Here is an 18,213-nt window from a genome sequence, read left to right as displayed (position 1 = left end):
AGCATTGAAACATTATCCTGAACAGCAGGAGAGAGCTGAAATGAGTATTGATTTGTGGATATTTGTGTCAGTGGGTGGACTCTATCTAGAAGCTATAGTGAGATATTGTGTATTCCACTCAAGATGGTCTTTAAGGCATTGGATAGGGAAGGAGAGTTTTGAGGTGGTACAAATTAATAGCCATGCTGCTTCATGTTGGATTCTTCCATTATGACATGCCATTAGGCTAAGGAATAAAGCTCTGGGAATGGCTGAGTGTATTGACTTTATCATCTAAATTAAAATAAATTTTTGAGGACATGCTTAACCACTTGGCTGCTGGCCCTCCAAAGGAGCATCTGTGCTATTCCATTTTCTGATGTGCCATTAAATTAAAAGGAATAGGATGATGTGCCTGGTACATCTGGCTGCAGCAGAGGAGCATTCTGCCAGATGTATGTTACTTTCCCTTTTCCACAGTGGTGAAGTTAAGTAGCCCAACCCAAAGTTGTGTGGCCTTGGTATTATATCACTATGAGTGTAGATGGGAGTGAAGTGTGTGAATAGGGGCAGATGGTGGATGATGGCTGAGACTGATCTTTTCATGAAGCTCCTGGGGTACTTATGATAGGAGGCAGTTATTCTAGATTGCGTAGGGTTATCAGGTTCAGAAAGGAAAGGAAATTTTAACTTGAATTTGTAAAATGCTTTGGAGGTTTTGATTTTAATTCTGGTTTTCAAAGGGAGGTAAGGGAATTAGGCAGCCAACTGCCACTGAATTTCAATGTGAGTTGGGCATCTGACTCCTTTAGGGCTCTTTGACAATCACAGCCTTAGTCCCTAGGAGGCTGTGGAAGGCATGACATGTTATGAGAATTTATGATCCCCAGCGATTCTGTGTAATTCAGGGGTTACAGAAAATGAGCTAGAAGTGCCTTGGGTTTTAATTCCAACTCAATCTCTGATTTAGCTGGAGGGGGCAAATTAAGGTTCCAAGCAACAGGTTAGAAACACCTACTCTTCCTGGAACCTCAAATTCAAATCGTGGCAGACTCAATTTAGCCCTTCATCATTCCAAGGTACTCAAGGTAAACTGAGTTCTCCCTGCAATTTACTGTGTTGGGGTCTTTTAGATGGTACCTTGTATATTGGGGATGTGCCTGCATGGCATGAACATCAGAGATCCTGTTTCATTTTTTTCAGACAAATATAGGTTTGCACATATCTCCTTGTTAAAAATTACCCTTCCCTTATTGTGGGCTAGGTTGTGTCTGGGTTGTGTAGACGTGACTAAATTTCAGTGTTTAAGGGTATCATGCATGAATCATTTTGGAATGAACGGATATATATGTGCCTCAGTCAAACCAGTTAAAATTGGAAACTAGATGTTACATCAAAGAGCTTAAGTTTTCCTGTAGGGTAATGTAAGAAAATTGCATAAAAAATCATGATCCTTGGCTATGGTTGTGTGACAAGGGCTAGTCTTTAATTGTATGGGACAGAAGGTTCTGATCAATAAGTATGCAATAGCTAGGTGGGCCATGTTTATGTCCCATATAGATGGAAGGATATTGTGTGCCTCTCAGATGAAGTGAAATGGTAAAGTACAGCTGGTTGAACACATCCACATCAACACACTATCAATTAAATTATTTGTAATTAAAGTGATGCTTGACTTTGGCTGTAATCCCTCTGTTTTGTTAATAAAGCGTCTTTTCTCTTCTCAGAGGGTCATAGCTTTAGGGAGGGAGGGAGCCTGCAGTTTTACACAAGTGTGACTCTCCTGCTATACTTCTCACATTCTGTTTTTTTCACCTAATTGAAACATATTCCAGCCAGGAAAATCACTAAACTTTGCAGTTTCCCATTATTTTAGTTACAGCTTCAGGTGTAGGTGTCAGAAGCAGCAAGTGAGTATTTCACCCCCACATTTAATATAGCCTGGTTGTAAAGGAGGTGGTCCAACTGCACAATGACAGATTATGCAAATCCTCCAGGAGCATCTAATCAATCACTGTGGTGTGAGACGAATGCTGCTGATCTTTGAATTAGCTTCCATTGGAATGTATTCATCTGTAACATGTCACTCTCTGAATGACATCACAACAGCTTCTAGTCCTTGAAAGTCTTGAGGTTGATTAGCTGAAGGAATTGGCTGTTTCTGCCAATCATAATCGTGTAAAGCCGCCTTTATAGTTCTGTAGATATGAGAGAAGGGGAAAGGGAGACTGACTACAGCTAAACAAGAGGCACAGCAGCAGCAGCAGCAGCACCAGAAGCAGCAGTAGTAGCAGGAGCAGCTGGTATTTGGGTGATTAAATAGTTCTCATAGCCTTTTTGCTGTTCTCTGACTGCTCCCTGGTGTAATTCCCATGTCCAAGAAGGAAGCTGCATTTTAACGGTGTGCTGAACGGAGGTTTGAATCATTCCAGCTGGCTGCTTGTTTGGAAAGGACAGTATGTGTATAAATAAAATGTGACTGTGCTGGAAGAGTTCAGTTACTAGGGGCTGGAGCAAGAGGAGTCTTCCTGGGATACTGTTCACACTGCTAGTATGAACTGAAAACTCTCTCTAGTTTATCTGAGCCAAGTGAAGAAATTTGAATAGTGGATGTCTCTTTCCCACACACTAGACAAACTCAAGTGAGAAGAAAAAGGAAGAAATTCTTCTATAGGTAAGTTATTGCACATCTTGGTTCATGAACCTCTATATCTGTGTCAAATTCATATATTATATACATAAATATCTATAATTATGTACATATGTACAATATGTCTATAGGTATAACATGTAAATGCAGTATGTACACAATAAATATACAGCAAACATGTTTAAACAGTCTTTATCTAGAATTGAAGGAATTAATATTTTTTCATTAAAGTTTCTGAGATTATCTCTGACATGCATGTAAGTGCCCACAATGTACATGGATGTGTTTCTGTTAAGTGGAGAATAGATGTCCGCTTCAATGCTTGAAGATACAGAACTTGGAATGCTAGATTAGTTATCAGGATATTAGGATGAAAAAAAATTGACAGTCTTCTTGAAGCTGATCTGCATACTTTGCTTGTATCTGGTATTACACAATATACAAATATTCAAAATTAACAGCGGAAACAGCAATATGACAGTTCTCCCGGAAGATTCATCAAAAAGTATTCATTTAGTATTTATTAGAGTAACTAAGATCTGCAGATTTGTTCTATTCCAGTGGTTTGGTATCCAAATAGCATCTGTCTACAACATTTAAAACAGCATGTTCATTCATTGCTTGCAAGTTTTAGAAAGCAAGAGAAACTACCAAAGATATTTCAGGAATAAATGCCTAGTGCTACAGTGTTAGACCATGAAGAGGACAGCATAGCATCTTTATCTTTCAATCGACTGAGTGGCTCCAAGCCACTGCTGCTGTTAATAAGCATTCCAAGGAGAATTGTTCATAAAAGTGAACAAGTCTCTTCCTACTGTAAGTCAATGTAACCAAATAAGAGTCACAATAATTTTATTATTTATCTATCTTTATCTTTATTTATTACGTTTAGTAGCTTGCAAAAGTGGACCCTACATTTGTAACACTTAGTCACATTAAAGGGACTACATACAGAGGAAGGTTCTAATCAAAGTCTATTTGCAGAGTAAATTAGTACTCGTGAATAATCATGGCAGAATCTGGCCTTTAATGTACAATAGGCTATTTTCCCTTTATTTAAAAATAAAAAACACAGCAGTGAGTAATTTCAGGCCAGATTCTAATATCCTTTTCTGCAATGAAACTACTCATGGTGTAAGATGTTACTCCGTGTAAAGAAGGATATCAGAATCTGTCCCTTTGCAAAGTTTAAATGGTTGGTAATGTTACCATGTGCATCTCTTATCTTGCCTTTGCACATCTGCACTTTCTAACTTGCTTCCTCAAATCCTGTTCTAAAGAAAGCTAATTCTAGAAAAGAAAAGCCAAGACCTAAACAACTCTCACTTAACTCCATGGAGGTTTTTGGCTTACAAATTTCTTCTGAACCTCACCAGTGAAACAATCCAATTTGCTTGATTTGATTTCTTTTTATAGTCTATGCAGAAGCTTTAAAGATCATGTATTGATATTTTGTGCTATATCTAAGACTTAGCGCCATTTTTTTGATTTGCGACAAATTCCTAATGTTTGATAGCCTTTAGAAAGCAGATCAGTCATATCTCAATGCCAAGTTGGCACTACCTGGTCATTTTCTGGAAGGCTATAGAGTAGCTCTTCTTTATATGGCTAATTTAATTGGAATAATACAAAGCCAGAGAATTAAATTTAAATATAGATAGGAATGGTTGAGTCACAAACCACTTGCCTATAATTAACTCCAATTTGTATCCAAATTGTATCCAAATTAAACATTAACACACACTACAAACTGCCAACTCCCCTTAAGACTTAATAGATCTCTAGAGATTGTGATACCTGCTATATTGTTCTGTGTAACGGCACAGAACATACTTAGCTAATTTGGTGGTATTTTGGAAATCATATACTATTGAGCTGTACTGGGGTTCAGCTATCATTCAGAATGAGTAAAAGACAAAATATGCTAATACTGAAGACCATTTCTTGCCATCGGTGTATTACAGGAATCATCATCTCAGTGATATGAGTTCCATTATAAAGAAAACATGGTCACAGATTGCAAGCCCATGATAATAAATTTCCCAGAAAAGGCTGATGAGAGGTACTAGCAAACTCTGTCCATCAATTTTAAATTAGATAAAAGTAAAAAATATGATTTGAAGAATGTAGAGTCTTATGCTACCAAAATTGATTTCTTGTTTATTTCATTTTCTTGATTTTGCATCTCTGCAAACATTAAAAGAAAAGTGTAGACGCAATTTCTTAGCCATAAATATGAGATAAAATACAATTCAGAATCTCTTGAGGATGATTTTCTTTTCATCTACTTCTTCTTTATACATGTGATTATTAGGTCTCCCCTTGCAGTGCATATGATGCATTCTCCCTCCTTCTTCTCTCCTAACTTTTGAAAGAGAGTTCAGTTTCTTACACACACTCTGTTTGCTTTCTGATCATGTAAAATGAATCTTCAGAACAAAATAAAAAAACAGAAAAATCAGCAAAGCATCATTGTGGATGGGTTAAAGAAAGAGTTAATTCAGAATTCTGCCCAAAGCTAAAGTTTCTTGTGGTCTCTTGGCCCATTTAAGGGACAGGACATTGAACTAAATGGGAGTTTAGGGCGTTCTGCACCTCGGAGGATCAGCACTCTCTTTTTAACTCAGTTTGCAAGTATTTAAGAGCAGTCAATGGTGTCCAGTTTAATAGATTTTGACTGTTTCTTATTTCCAAATCTGGGAGGAAGTTGTGGAACTTCAGACAATAAAGCCAGCATATTAGTGATTGACTAGGAGCCAGAACTGAGAGTCTGTGCTACAGGAAATGATGATGTTTTCTGTGCTGGAATTCATTTAGAATATTAAGAAAGAGAATCCTATCCTGTCTGAGATTTCTATAAGGTCTAAAGAATTCTGATATCATAGTGTCAAACCTTGTTTTTCTACTAATGAGGTGTTAAAACTTTAATACCACTTTAAGAATCTTTAATAAAATGTCTCATTTTATCCAGTGAAAGTCAGCCAGGAAAATGCTACTCATAAAAAGGAAGAGTAAAAATTTTATTTTTTTTAATCAACATTTAAGTTACAGTAGTAGTTGACCTATAAAAATAGGCTGGTTGAAGAAAATGAAAATCATACATGCCAAACCAAACTATTTTCTACCACTACTGTAGGTAATAATAATTATAATAAATGTATGCCAGATTCCTCTCAAATTAACAATTGCTAAAGGAAATGACTACTAAGATGGTGTTTTAACAGCTATGCTACCAAATTTATATGCTAATAGCACAATATTGTAGAGTATATGTCACTATTTGACCGAACAAGCAAGCATGCTGGGACCAAAAGTAAGGTATTGTGATGGGGTGCTTTGTGCGGAGATTGACAAGGAAGGGGTTAAATCCCATTCCTTCCTTTTGGCTACAGGGAGGACCACAGATGCCTTCTTCAAGTTCAGGGATTTTCAGGGCCAGCTGAGGGGAATGAATTAATTCACCCCAGCACACTATCAGAGTGAAGTGCTGTAGGGAGCCAGGAGCCAAGTTTGACAGCAGGAGTCAGGGAGGATGGGTTTATTTTCAGGAATAGGGTTAGAGAGATGAGATGTTAGTCTCTAAGGTGCCACAAGTACTCCTGTTCTTTTTGCGGATACAGACTAACACGGCTGCTACTCTGAAACCAGAGATGAGATGGGGAATCTGGAAACATTCCTTTTTTCTTTTTGGAACTTGGCCAATTAAAGGGAAATCAACCAGTAGGGCTTCCCTCAGCCAAGTTAAGTGCAAAGTTCTAAACTGTGGCTCACTTCAGCCAAGACATTCTTTACATTTACTTCTCAGTATCAGCATGAAGTGCACCACATGGGCATTTTATATCCACAAACTCAGGCTGGCTCCTTTCCTTTTCTGACCCTATCAGGGGATTAAAAAGAAGAGTTTCTCTGTAATTTAATTGTTCTGAGTATCTAAGAATGTTCCAGGCATCATTAAAATGGCTTTTATTCTCACTCTTCCTAAGTCATCTTTCACTACATTTTACCCAACATATCTAGCTCCCTTTCCCTTTTTTTCTCTCTCTGCTCTTGTTAGGTTGATTGTAAATACAGCTTCCCCAGTGGCTAAAATGCCATAAAGGGAAGTAATGAATCAGCAATCTGAAACCTGAGCACGTACATTGGCTGATGTTTTGTCCTGAACCACAATATAATAACCGTACTTGTACACCTGTGTTTTTGCTCACACAATATAATCACTAGCATGGGTGGTGCAACTATGGACATTTGTTTAGGACTTAATTTAGGACTCAGTTGTATGAGCTAGCTAAGGGCCTAGTGAACACAACATCAGTACATGCGATGTGAGGAATAGCTGGTATCTTGTCATTGCACTCAGGAATGTGCTGAAAGATATACACCTATCTGAAACAGTGCTGGTGATGCTGTCCATGACTCTGGAGTTATGGTTGACCAGTGTTTGGCTGTTCTGAAATCAAGGGTCAGGATCCCATTGTGTTAGGCACTTGTACAGACAAGTAACAAAGAAGAGAATTGTTGACTCAGATAACTTTCTGTCCCAGCCCTTAGTTACACCTGCCCTTGAGAGATGCTCTAAACCTCTTCTAGCAGGGTTAAAACTAAAGGAATTCACATGGCAGCATGAGTAAACCGTACTAATTCTGCATATTCAACCAGGACTTCATCTTCCATGATACACTGTGGAGTGTCCTCTTACTGAGGGGAGGTGGTGCATCATGGGAGTTTTATAGCTGCAGTGCATCATGAGAGATTAAGTCTAGCTCAGTAACCCAGTTCATAAAGGAGAATTGATTCATGAAGTAAATGAACTGTAATTCCCATAAGGAACTCAAACATTACATCCAAATTGAAATATATTGGGCTTTGGTCAAAACATTTAGATTTTTAACCAAAATCTTGTAGAGTTCAGATTTTCTATGAAAAATCTGTATTTTCCAAAGAAAGCAAACACTTTTTACAACAACAAAAAAAGTTTAATAGAAAACCCAATTTTACAAACAGTTTTGATGAATTTTTTTTCAACTAGCTCTAGTTCTGTCCTTTGAGCTTAGCAGAGGATTCTTGCATTCCTTGTTAGTGTAGTGGGCCAGAGTAAATGTAGTGTACATGTAGTGGGCCAGTGGGATCCTAAACTGATCGTCAGCCAGCTGAAAAGGTTATTTTCTTTGTTAAGAAGCTTCTGTACTCTACAACATTCACTGGGTTTTTTTCTTCAGAGGTCAAATTTAACCAGAATATCCCTGGAACTTGTTATATTTCCATCAGAAATCTCAAAAGAGATCTTCCACTTGATATACTGAGTAGAGTCCCACTCCCACAGAAACCCAATTTAACTGTAGCAGAAATAAATACATAGAAACTGAACTAAACAAATAATAATAGTAAGAAAAGAAAAGAAGTACCATATGTGCCATTTGACTGCACATGTAAAAATATGCATTCGGAGCATTGCTTAGTTGAAATAGACTATTTTGTCATAACAGTTTGCAATTATCAAGCACAGTTGAGCCAAAGTATTTTAAAAGTGCAAATTATCTCAAAGGGGTTTAGATAAAAGTCCTTATCTCCATTTTACAGATGGGAAAACTGAAGAACTGAAAAAATGAGTGATTTGTCCAAAGACACATAAGTAGCCAATAGCAGAGCTGGCAACAGAACCCAAAGGTCCTAACTTCCAGTCTTGTGTTCCAACTGCAAGATATCTTTTCTCCAATTACACAAAGCATGGTCATGCAAAAGTTACAAGATGACAAATCTAAGTTAAATTAGCATCTTGCATAAAACTTCCTCAGACAATCATGTCAACCTCATGTCTACTTGGCAATGTTTGCAATAATTAATATTGTAAAGTGAGATGTAGTTTCTTGGGTATTGTAATATTTTTTAGTACACTATGAAGTTTTACATTCTCACTGCCCAAATTTGTTTTACAGACAATTGTAACACTTACATACACAAGTGGTTCCGGTGGAGAGCTAAAAGGCAGTAGTATATTATCATGAATACAGAAAAAATTATTCAAGAATCCATGGAAAAGTTATATAGAAAAGTATAATATGACCTTAAATTCTTGCCCCAAAACAATCATGCAAGTAATATTAAGGGTCTGATAAAATCCACTATATTTTGAGCAAGACTAAAACCATGGGTCTGACTCTCTTTTATAGAGTAAATCAGGAGAGTTACTTGGATGAAAAATTGGTGTGAGAGGAGCATCAGGTTCCCTGTCTTTAATTCATTCCCACTGAACCTGCTTTGCATGAGGTATGTCACATGGTCATTGCTACAATACCTTAGATCCTTGGGCCTTTTTAATTCCCATCTGCACTGTTGCCCCTCAGCACTGCTGCTTTAGGGCAGATCCCTGAGGTTTCCCTTAGCCAACCCTCTGTGAGCCCCTCTTGCTCCAGCGAAACCTAACATATAACGTATTTCAGGTGGAGGAGAAGATGGGAGGACACAATGTGCACCAATGAAACTGGCTAGTGGAGTGGCCATTCGGCAACTGTTATTCATTAGCACAAGTTAGAGCATCCCTGAGTCTGCTTTAACTTCTGCTGGGGGCTGGATCAACCCCTTGCAGAATCTAGGACTCAGGAGGCAGAAAAGCAGTGGAAAGCCACCTATGACACCCACGGGTGAACCAGCTCCAGAACACTCTGGGTTCTAAGCTGAGCACAAATATTCCTCTAAATTTCCTTGGCATTTCTTGAGGGAATATGTTATTCTAAAGATTTATAGTAGTATACAGAGCCTTTCCTATCTGGGTTTAAATCATCCTCGTCAGTAGTGGTGATAGGTCATTACTATGTGACAGAAGTTCAGTAGCCTTGTTCATACTAGGGATATAGTCACATCAAACCTTCTTCACAACAGGTAATGGTGACAGGATGTATATAACACAGACCAGGTTAGACATTGAAATATATGGTCATGGATATACAGCAGAGGGTACCTCAGATGTCTTCCACAATAAGAAATATCTTTAGGTGTAGCTCTCTTTTACTTCTGTTAAGAAGGAGCTAAACTTCTGTTAAGAAGGAGCTAAACCTGAACCTTCTTGATAGTGTCCAAAGAGGACACATAACTGTGTGCCTTGGAGCACAAGATTTCAGGTCTTTGGCAATTCAGTTAGAGGTTATGGGCCTACTGTAGGAGTGGAGGATGAGGTTCTGTGGCCTGCAATGTGCAGGAGGTCAGACTAGATGAGCATGAAGGTCCCTTCTAGCCTTAAAGTCTGAGTCTATGCGCAGAAGTACGAGCTTTATTTATTTGCTACTCTGATGAAGAAAGGAGTTATCTATTATCATATCACAGATCTTCAGCAGGAAAAAAAAAACAGTGGTCCTTGCAATAATTATCAAGCAAATCTCGCAAACCTTAATAAAATACCAGAACAAATATTAAGAGGTCAGTAGTTATTTAGAGGCTAATGGAACCATGAATAGTATTTATATAGTCCTACTCTTCTTAATTTTTTAGCTTGTAGTATGGTACTCTTTATGTCATCAGATGTATACTGTAATATATGCAGCATATATGGATGAGTTAAAGTTGCTACTTGAATCTCAACATTTGCATTGCCTGACTCTTGGAATCGCTAACAGGGCAATCGTAATGTTGCATTAGTGCAGGTCTCCTGACAATTAAAAAAGCAAATCATGCTACAGAAACCTGATTGTTTAGTTGACAGAATTACAACATTAGTAGACAAAGGTAACACAATAAATGTAATATCTGGACTTTAACAAAACACTTGATACAGTGTTTCACCAAATCTTACTTGAAAAATGAAATTAAATCAAATTAGCTTCCATTGTAGAATTGAAACATGTACTGAAAAGGGGCTGAAGAGTCATTATGAAAGTGAGATGATTAAAAGTGTTGTCGCAGGTCAGGGGGGCTGTCCTGTGGTTTGCTCCATGGAATAGCATTAAACCCAGTTTTATTCAACAATATCATTGATATGAGTAAAGACGTGGTAAACAGCATGTTAATTAAATTTGCAGATTTTGTAAACATCAGTGAGACCAGACAAGTAATATACTGGGCCTGATCCTGTAGTCACACAAGACTGGGAGTCACAGGAACAACGCTCTAGTTCAGGTTCTATCACAGTCATTTTTGTGACCTGGGGCAAGTCACTTAGGGCTATATTCACAAAGGGACATAGGCACCTAACTTCCTTTCTAGGTGCCTAAATACAAATTTCGGTACCAGTGATGTTCACACAAACAATAGGAATGTGGGTAAAAATATTTGTCTGCACAGGCGCTGATTTTCCAAAATGCTGGGGGGGGCTTGACCCCCAGCTCCACCCTTTCCCCCAAGGCCTCCACCCTTTCCCCCACCCCTGCCCTGCCTCTTCGCACCCACCCCATCCACCCCTGCCCTGCCTCTTCCCACCCAGTTCCGCCCCTTCCCCCAAGCGTGCCGCCTTCTTACTCCTCCCCCGTGCCCCAGAGCCTCCTGAATGCCGTGAAACAGCTGGTTGTGACAGGCACGAGGCATTGGGAGGGAGGAAGAGGCATTGATCCATGGGGCCACTGGTGCATGGGATGCACTGGGGCGGGGAGGGAGGAGCTGATGGGAGGCTGCCGGTGGGTGCTCAGCACCCACCATTTTTTCCTCATGGGTGCTCCAGCCCTGGAACACCCATGGAGTCGGCGCCTATGTTTGTCTGCCTCACACAGTGTTGTGGGCATAAATTGATTAATGTTTGTAAAGCACTTTGAGGCCATCAGAAGGAAGATGTTACATAGGTGCAAAGTACTATTATTTATTCTTAGTAGTAGTAGTAGTACTCAAGAAAAGACTGCAGCCTTTGGCTCAAAAGGAATTAGAGAGACTATTTTGGCTGAAGAGTCAAATCCTGAAGGGTGTTTGCCTGGTTATAAACTCAAAATGTGGAGCCTATTAAACTAAATAGGAGCTTTGCTTATGTAACAACTGAATAGAACATGAGTAAGGCCTTCTGTATTTGCCCACTTGTGATGTTGGCCAGCAAAGGCATCCTATCATAGATCAGGGAAGTGGTATTGCCTCTCTGTATTTGGTCATGCTGAAACCACACTTAGATTACTACTCTCCACTGCTAGGCATCTGAATTCCTGAAAAATATTTACAAATTGGGAGAAAGTCAAAGAAAAGCAACAAAAAATGAGCTACAGACGGTGACTTACGAGAAAATCTTATAACTACGGCCCTACTTGAATGGCAGGATGATTGTCAAATCATTGTGTCTGAGTTGAGGACAAGTTGGTGGAAAATCAAGAAAAAGTAATAACGGATCTCTATCAATTGCAGTAATTTGGAAAAGCCAGAGAAGACCTATTTGTTTAAGAAAAATTTGCTGGAACAATATAAACACTCAAATATTATGTCATGCTTCCTATTTTTTTTATAACCATACATTTTACTACAACTATAATATAGTCATTAATGCACAGGGCTGACAGTGGACGCCCCGCCATGCAACAGGTTGACATCCTGAGCCCAGTCACCCAGGGCTAACAGCCAGAGCCTCAGCCACTATCAACTCAGATAAATGGAGCTCTACTGTACTAATAGTCAGAGTCGCAAACCTCAAAATGTGTGCGAAATTGTGGATTGTGCAAAGTAAGCTAATTAAAATAAAAATTGCAGTGGAAGCCTAATATTATGGGATCCACAATTTCTGCAATATTACAAATGAAGTAGGGCCTTACTTATAACCAAATGTGTCTCAACTTGGCCAAAAACAACTAACAGGAAATGACTATGATAGGGGTCGGCAACCTATGGCATGCGGCTCGCCAGGGTAAGCACCCTGGCAGGCCGGGCCAGTTTGTTTACCTGCCATGTTGGCAGGTTCGGCCGATCACGGCTCCCACTGGCCACGGTTCGCCTCTCCAGGCCAATGGTGGTGGCGGGAAGCTGCGGCCAGCACATCCCTTGGCCTGCGCCGCTTCCCGTATCCCCCATTGGCCTGGGACAGTGAACCGCGGCCAGTGGGAGCCGTGATCGGCTGAACCTGCCGACGCGTCAGATAAACCAACTGGCCCAGCCCGCCAGGGTGCTTACCCTGGTGAGCCGCATGCCAGAGGTTGCCGACCCCTGGACTACAATAATCTGGAACAATTATTGGACATGTATAAACACCAAATAAAGGAATTTTTACGGTGATCCAAAGGACTGTGACTCGAAGTAGTGGAGTCAAAATAAGTAAAGGGAAAATTTATGCTGAACATCAGTACACATATCCTAACACTGAAGTCTATTCTAACTGTAAAATAGTCTTCCAAAAGAAGTGATAAAAGCCCTAGCACTTGATTTATTTTAAACTAGAGAAATGTAGTAGGTAACAATGCTACACGAGGCAATTGACTGGAGGACATAACAGGTGCTATCTAGATCTAATTTTTGTATTTCTATGATTTTATTATAGTGAATCAAACATAACTTCAGTATCAAAGAAAGGGATTTTGCAGGCATCAGCAAAAGACAGAACTTTATTTCTGACCTTCCAAGTACATATCTGTAGAAGTCTCCCATTGATAGATGAGGAATTTCTGTGAACACATTAGCGCTGATTATAGTTACGTGTCTAAATGCATCAATAGGAGGAAAGGAAAGGCCACTTAGTGAGTCAGCAATTGTAGATCAGGTCTGAATTAATGAGAAGGAATTATATTAGCTGACCTGCTGTTATGACAGCACATCTAGAACATGTGTTCAAGGAGCTGGACGTTGTGATAAGTCAGCTGTGGCTATTTGCATACCTTTTGAAATTACTGAAGGAAGAATAATAGGGATAATTCTTATTAAAATGTTGCTGCTAAGCAGGAGCCATCTATTTATTCACAGGATAGGTAGGATGTGAGAGACTGACAATATCCTCTAATGTTGGCTACAAACCTTGTGGAAGTAAGATAAACTTTATTGAATTAAGTTAAACCTTATTGAACCAGGGTTAATTTTGTGGATTTGTATGAATTTCCATGGAAAGGGTAAACAGAAGAACAGCAGGGGGTGATTCGGCAAATTCACTTAGGTTTTAGCATCTACAAAGAGGTTGGAAAAGTGCAAAATATACTAGTTCAAATTTGATTCTCCAGAGACCATCACAAAGAAGGGGATGTTGGATAAATAGTTTAGTTTTAAACTGGCTCAGTGCCGCCTTCTTGATCCACCAAACAGATAGGACCCCTGGTCCACAGAGGGTCCCAATGCTTAGGGTAAGGTTGTAAGGACTGGATCTACTGAGGTCCCATAAGAATGGACATTTGTTCTGAGCTGAATCTATAATGAGGCTGTAACCACAAGGACTACCATTAGGTGGAAAGTTGAAGGACTGCTGCTTCCATAATCCATGTTAGGGTTAACTCTGGTAAGCTTATTAGCAAGTGTGTAAGTATTAGTAAGTGTGTAACAAATTATTTTATTATTTTTAATATATTTTCTCTGTAATGCTTTTTATCTTGAGAATAATGCAGGCTTGCGTAGGAAGTGCTGTGTGATACCTTATAACTGTAGTAGTTGCACCTGTTAAACATCTCTGATCAGAAAGCAAGCAGTTGTCCCTGGCCAACCTGTCTGTGCTGGGAATAACATAGTGAAGTCAGGGAACTGTGCAGTCTGGAAATACGCTGGTCGGAAGGGAGATAGATGTGGAACTCCATGCAGAAAGGAAATGGCTGCACAGCTGGAAGCCTGAGAGTCCTTACCCTTGTTAGATCTCTCAGGGGCAATACAAGTACAGTTGCCCTGAACTGTGACATAGAGCACAGGCAATGACAAGGCCCAAACTATATCATCAATATGCTTCAAAACAAACCTGAAGGGGCTCAGGGCCCTCAAGGGCTGAGTCTACTAACAAGGCCGTTGCTGGTGATGGTATTCACTGGAACGTGGAGTGAGACAAGCTATTAACTTTGTATGTGTCACTTACATCCATCAGATGGTTCTAGATTTTGGACAAATCAGCCTGGGTTAAATTCAGACTAGCAATATGGAGGCAAAAGGCTCCATATCTCATAATCTGTCCAGTTTTCTTTGTCCATTCATTCATTCATTCATTCATTCAATAAATAAACAAATAAATAACTAAATACTTTAAAATATATATGCAAAAACATTTTATAAACACAATTTTTGGCAGTCTCTCTACTGCAAAGAATTTTTTCACAAAACTCTGAGTAAAAGCAGCTGTAAAAACTAAAGCTACTAAAAACTAGTGAGCAAAGTCAAAAGGGTCAAGGGTTCATTGCTTCCAATAGCTCTTCCAGGCACAGATGCCTGCCACTTTTCATTCCAGGAGAATTATACATTGTTTGCTTTGTATCCAGTGATAATTAGCTATGACCCTGGCAAATTGTCCGCTTTTCTAAAAAAGCAGGAAATTATACATTGACTATAGAAACCCCTAATCACTGAAAACAATTACTAAAATTAGGTGTTTCAGATGACAAATGGAGCCTGAATTTACTTAAATCAAGAGAAGGAATTAAGATAGGAGGGTAGATCCTCGGGTGGTGTAAATTGTCATAGGGAGGTAACTGGAGTCAGTTGAGCTATGACAATTTCTACCTGCTGAGGATCTGCCTTTGTAGGCAACATCTTTTTATATGTAAGCTGATGAGCTTGTGATCAGTCTTGTGAGGGCTGCTAAAACATTTACTAGCAAAGCAGTGTTCATAAAAGATCTACACAAGTAGTGATGGATGAACCGCAAAAACATTGTTTTGGATAAGCATGTGAAAATTCAGCTGCCTAATGGAAGCTTATCCAGATCTCCAGAGTTTAGAAATTTCTCATTTGTGAGATTTCTGGTACTTCCACTTACAAAAGCTGCTATATTCCAAGAGAACAGAGGCTCAAAAAACAAAAAATAACATATAAAAAATCTAATTAATTTTTTTTCAGACTTGGAACTTTTGTTTGAATTTTGGGTTTATGTTCAAGAAGGAATGATTGAGTATGTACCTCTTTTACTCAAACCAGTTCACTTGTCTTTTGTACTGAACCAGTAGACCATTGTGGTTAGGTTGTCTAAATAAAGGCATGTAAGTGTTTTTAAATCAGGGATCATTGAACAGATAATTAGGGACATTGAACTGGGTTCATACAAATTTAGTATTTGCCCTCAGAAGGAAAAAGAAACTCCTGAATCAAACTTTTCTTTTTGAGGTTGAAAAATTCACTTATCTTGTTTTATTGTTTTTCATACAAATCTGGATTTCAACTAGAAATGGAAATGGAAGTTCCAAAATATTATGAGAAAAAGATGTTTCTGAAGCATTTCCAGATCAAAACCCCATAATATCTATTCTATGATGTAAAGATTTTTGTGTCAACAAGAAATGGGCATGTTATTAACTGTGACCCATACTCCCTCTAGTACTTATCTCCTGCTTGGTCCTTTGGCTTTTCCCTTTGTGTTCACCCATATCAACCTGATGGCAACACAACCTGGGAGAGGACACCTCTATCCTTACCTCTTGACTTGAGGGGAGTGTAGGATTCCAGGATTTCATGTCCAACCCTATACAAAGGGATGAACAAACATCTCACACCACTCCTGAAATTTGGGAGATTTGAAATCTGGTTCCAAAACTTTGCAGTTTGGGCAATAAATGAACTAAAGCGTAATGATGTATTATACAGCTCAAAATCATTTTCTCATTAAGAACATTTACTGGTTTATGTTTTATGCATTGTATATCTTGTTAATGATCCCTGTTGTGGCCAAATTTAGCCCTGGTTTATGTGGGTCAACTCCACTGTGGTTAATAGGCCAACATACATTAACCATTGTGTTTAATAGGCCTACATTAGAAACTTTTGTAATATCTCTTAAATTTCTATACTGGCAAAAGCCCTAGTGTAGATGCAGTTCACCAGCTTATTTCATTTGGGGAACTTATATTGGCTTTATCAGGTGAAGCACATTTTGCTGGTATAAGATGCATGCACATGATGAGGATTTGCCAATATAGCTATAACAGCAAACATGTTTTAGTGTAGACCAGGCCAGAGTCTTCAATGGTATTGCATGCTACATGTCATCAGTATATTTAGTGTTTCTGGGACAAATGAAAAATTACAGTATTAGCACATGAACTTGTCAATGCAAAATATGACACTGTAGAAGTCAGCTCTCTAGGTAAAATTCATCTTGTACAAAGAGCCAGCACAAGGTCTTTACATCATTGAAGATCTATTCTGAGTGAATATCATTTTGTTTCCTTGGTCAGTGTACCAAAATTTGGACCCTATCCAGCAAGATGGAGCATCAATGAATTCAGTCAGAGCTGAGGGCCCACAGAATCTCAGAAATTGGACTCTAAAATGAAACTGGATCAGTAATACTAAATTATACCGAATAAAGCCTGATTTGGACATTTATTTTCAAGTTTTACAGCACTATAATAGATCCATACAGTATAAAGATACTCCCAGAACAATTGAAGTGCTGAATGCATATAAAGCTGTTGAACCATGAGGGGGAAGAGTTTCAAATGCACAAATGGCAGTTCCCAACTCCGTTTTGCCTTGGAAAATCTCCCGCAATGGGTTAGTATAACTGATTTACTTTCATAGACTTTAATTATGTTGCACTGCTTCTTACTGAACAATATTAACAGTTCCAAAGAACAAATCTAACAAGGTGCCCAAACCTAGAATTGAATCTTGCTCCAAGTACTATCCAGATTAGAATGAATACCTTTATTTAATAAAATATATGTATGGGTAATTTTAAAACATTTATTCAATGTTTATAACAACATCAATAGAGGGACTGGATTAGATTAGATTGAGATACTAATATTTCTTTCAGATGGGATTTTATCTTTTGTATTTAGATTGTAAAGTCTTTGGGATAAGGACTGTCTTTTTGTTCTGTTTCTGTACATTGTCTAGCGCAATAGGATCCTGGTCCATGACCCGGAGCTACTAGGTGCTACCGGAAAGCAAAATGATAATGATCGATCTCACCAAACGTATTATTTTGACACTTTATAATTTCAGTACCTGAGGGACCCAAGAGGAAAAAAAGCTGAGGGGAAAAAAAAGGAGAAAACGTAGATCTACTATATCATGCTATTCACCTGGGATACAAAAGTGGACTAAGAAATTTAGTAAGTATAAAACCTGTTGCAGGATCAGATTTATTAGCACTTAAATTATATTGCTTTTGCACTAAAGTCTAAAATAAGGTGCTTTACCTGCTGGTACAGATTGCTGTGACCTTTTTGGACTCAGCTTGATTGCAGTTCCATTTGTTTTGTAAGCTGTCCTGGTGGATAACAGGTGCTGCCATTCTTTGTCTGGCAAAAGCAAGAAAACATTGCCCTCTAGTGTTGAAAGAAAATACATGATGTGAAGTCCAAGTATTTTTTCATTTCAAAATATCTCCAAAACCAAAAGTTGTAGACATTAGCTATTCTATTTTATGGTGTGTGTACACACACAATGATGATGTAATCCCCCAGAAAGATTACAGTCATTTGATAAACCCCAAGAGTCAGACATGAGTGATTCATCCATGTCACCAAAGAATTGAAATACAGCCTCATAAAGACAGTTTCCATTGATCTGACTTT

At 38.7% G+C, this 18,213-nt stretch overlaps 1 protein-coding gene across 2 annotated transcripts in view; it reads left to right on the top strand.

Moving 5' to 3' along the window:
• Positions 1-2,482: 2,482 nt before the first annotated feature.
• The window catches only part of LOC128837617 (bifunctional heparan sulfate N-deacetylase/N-sulfotransferase 4-like), a 178,720-nt gene continuing 162,989 nt past the window's right edge, over positions 2,483-18,213 (top strand). The window contains exons 1-2 of one of the 2 annotated variants that reach the window (XM_054028867.1): positions 2,483-2,653; positions 17,639-17,748. The gene's annotated coding sequence lies outside the window, so the exon portion shown is untranslated. Of the gene's footprint in view, positions 2,654-8,837; positions 8,894-17,638; positions 17,749-18,213 lie in introns of those variants that run through there. The other variant, XR_008445003.1, reaches the window with a different exon arrangement.

The sequence above is a fragment of the Malaclemys terrapin genome, chromosome 5 (assembly GCF_027887155.1).
Source record: "Malaclemys terrapin pileata isolate rMalTer1 chromosome 5, rMalTer1.hap1, whole genome shotgun sequence".
Lineage (NCBI taxonomy): Eukaryota > Metazoa > Chordata > Testudines > Emydidae > Malaclemys > Malaclemys terrapin.
The sequence above is the reverse complement of the archived record's forward strand: the minus strand, read 5'-3'. Positions and strand labels throughout refer to the sequence as shown.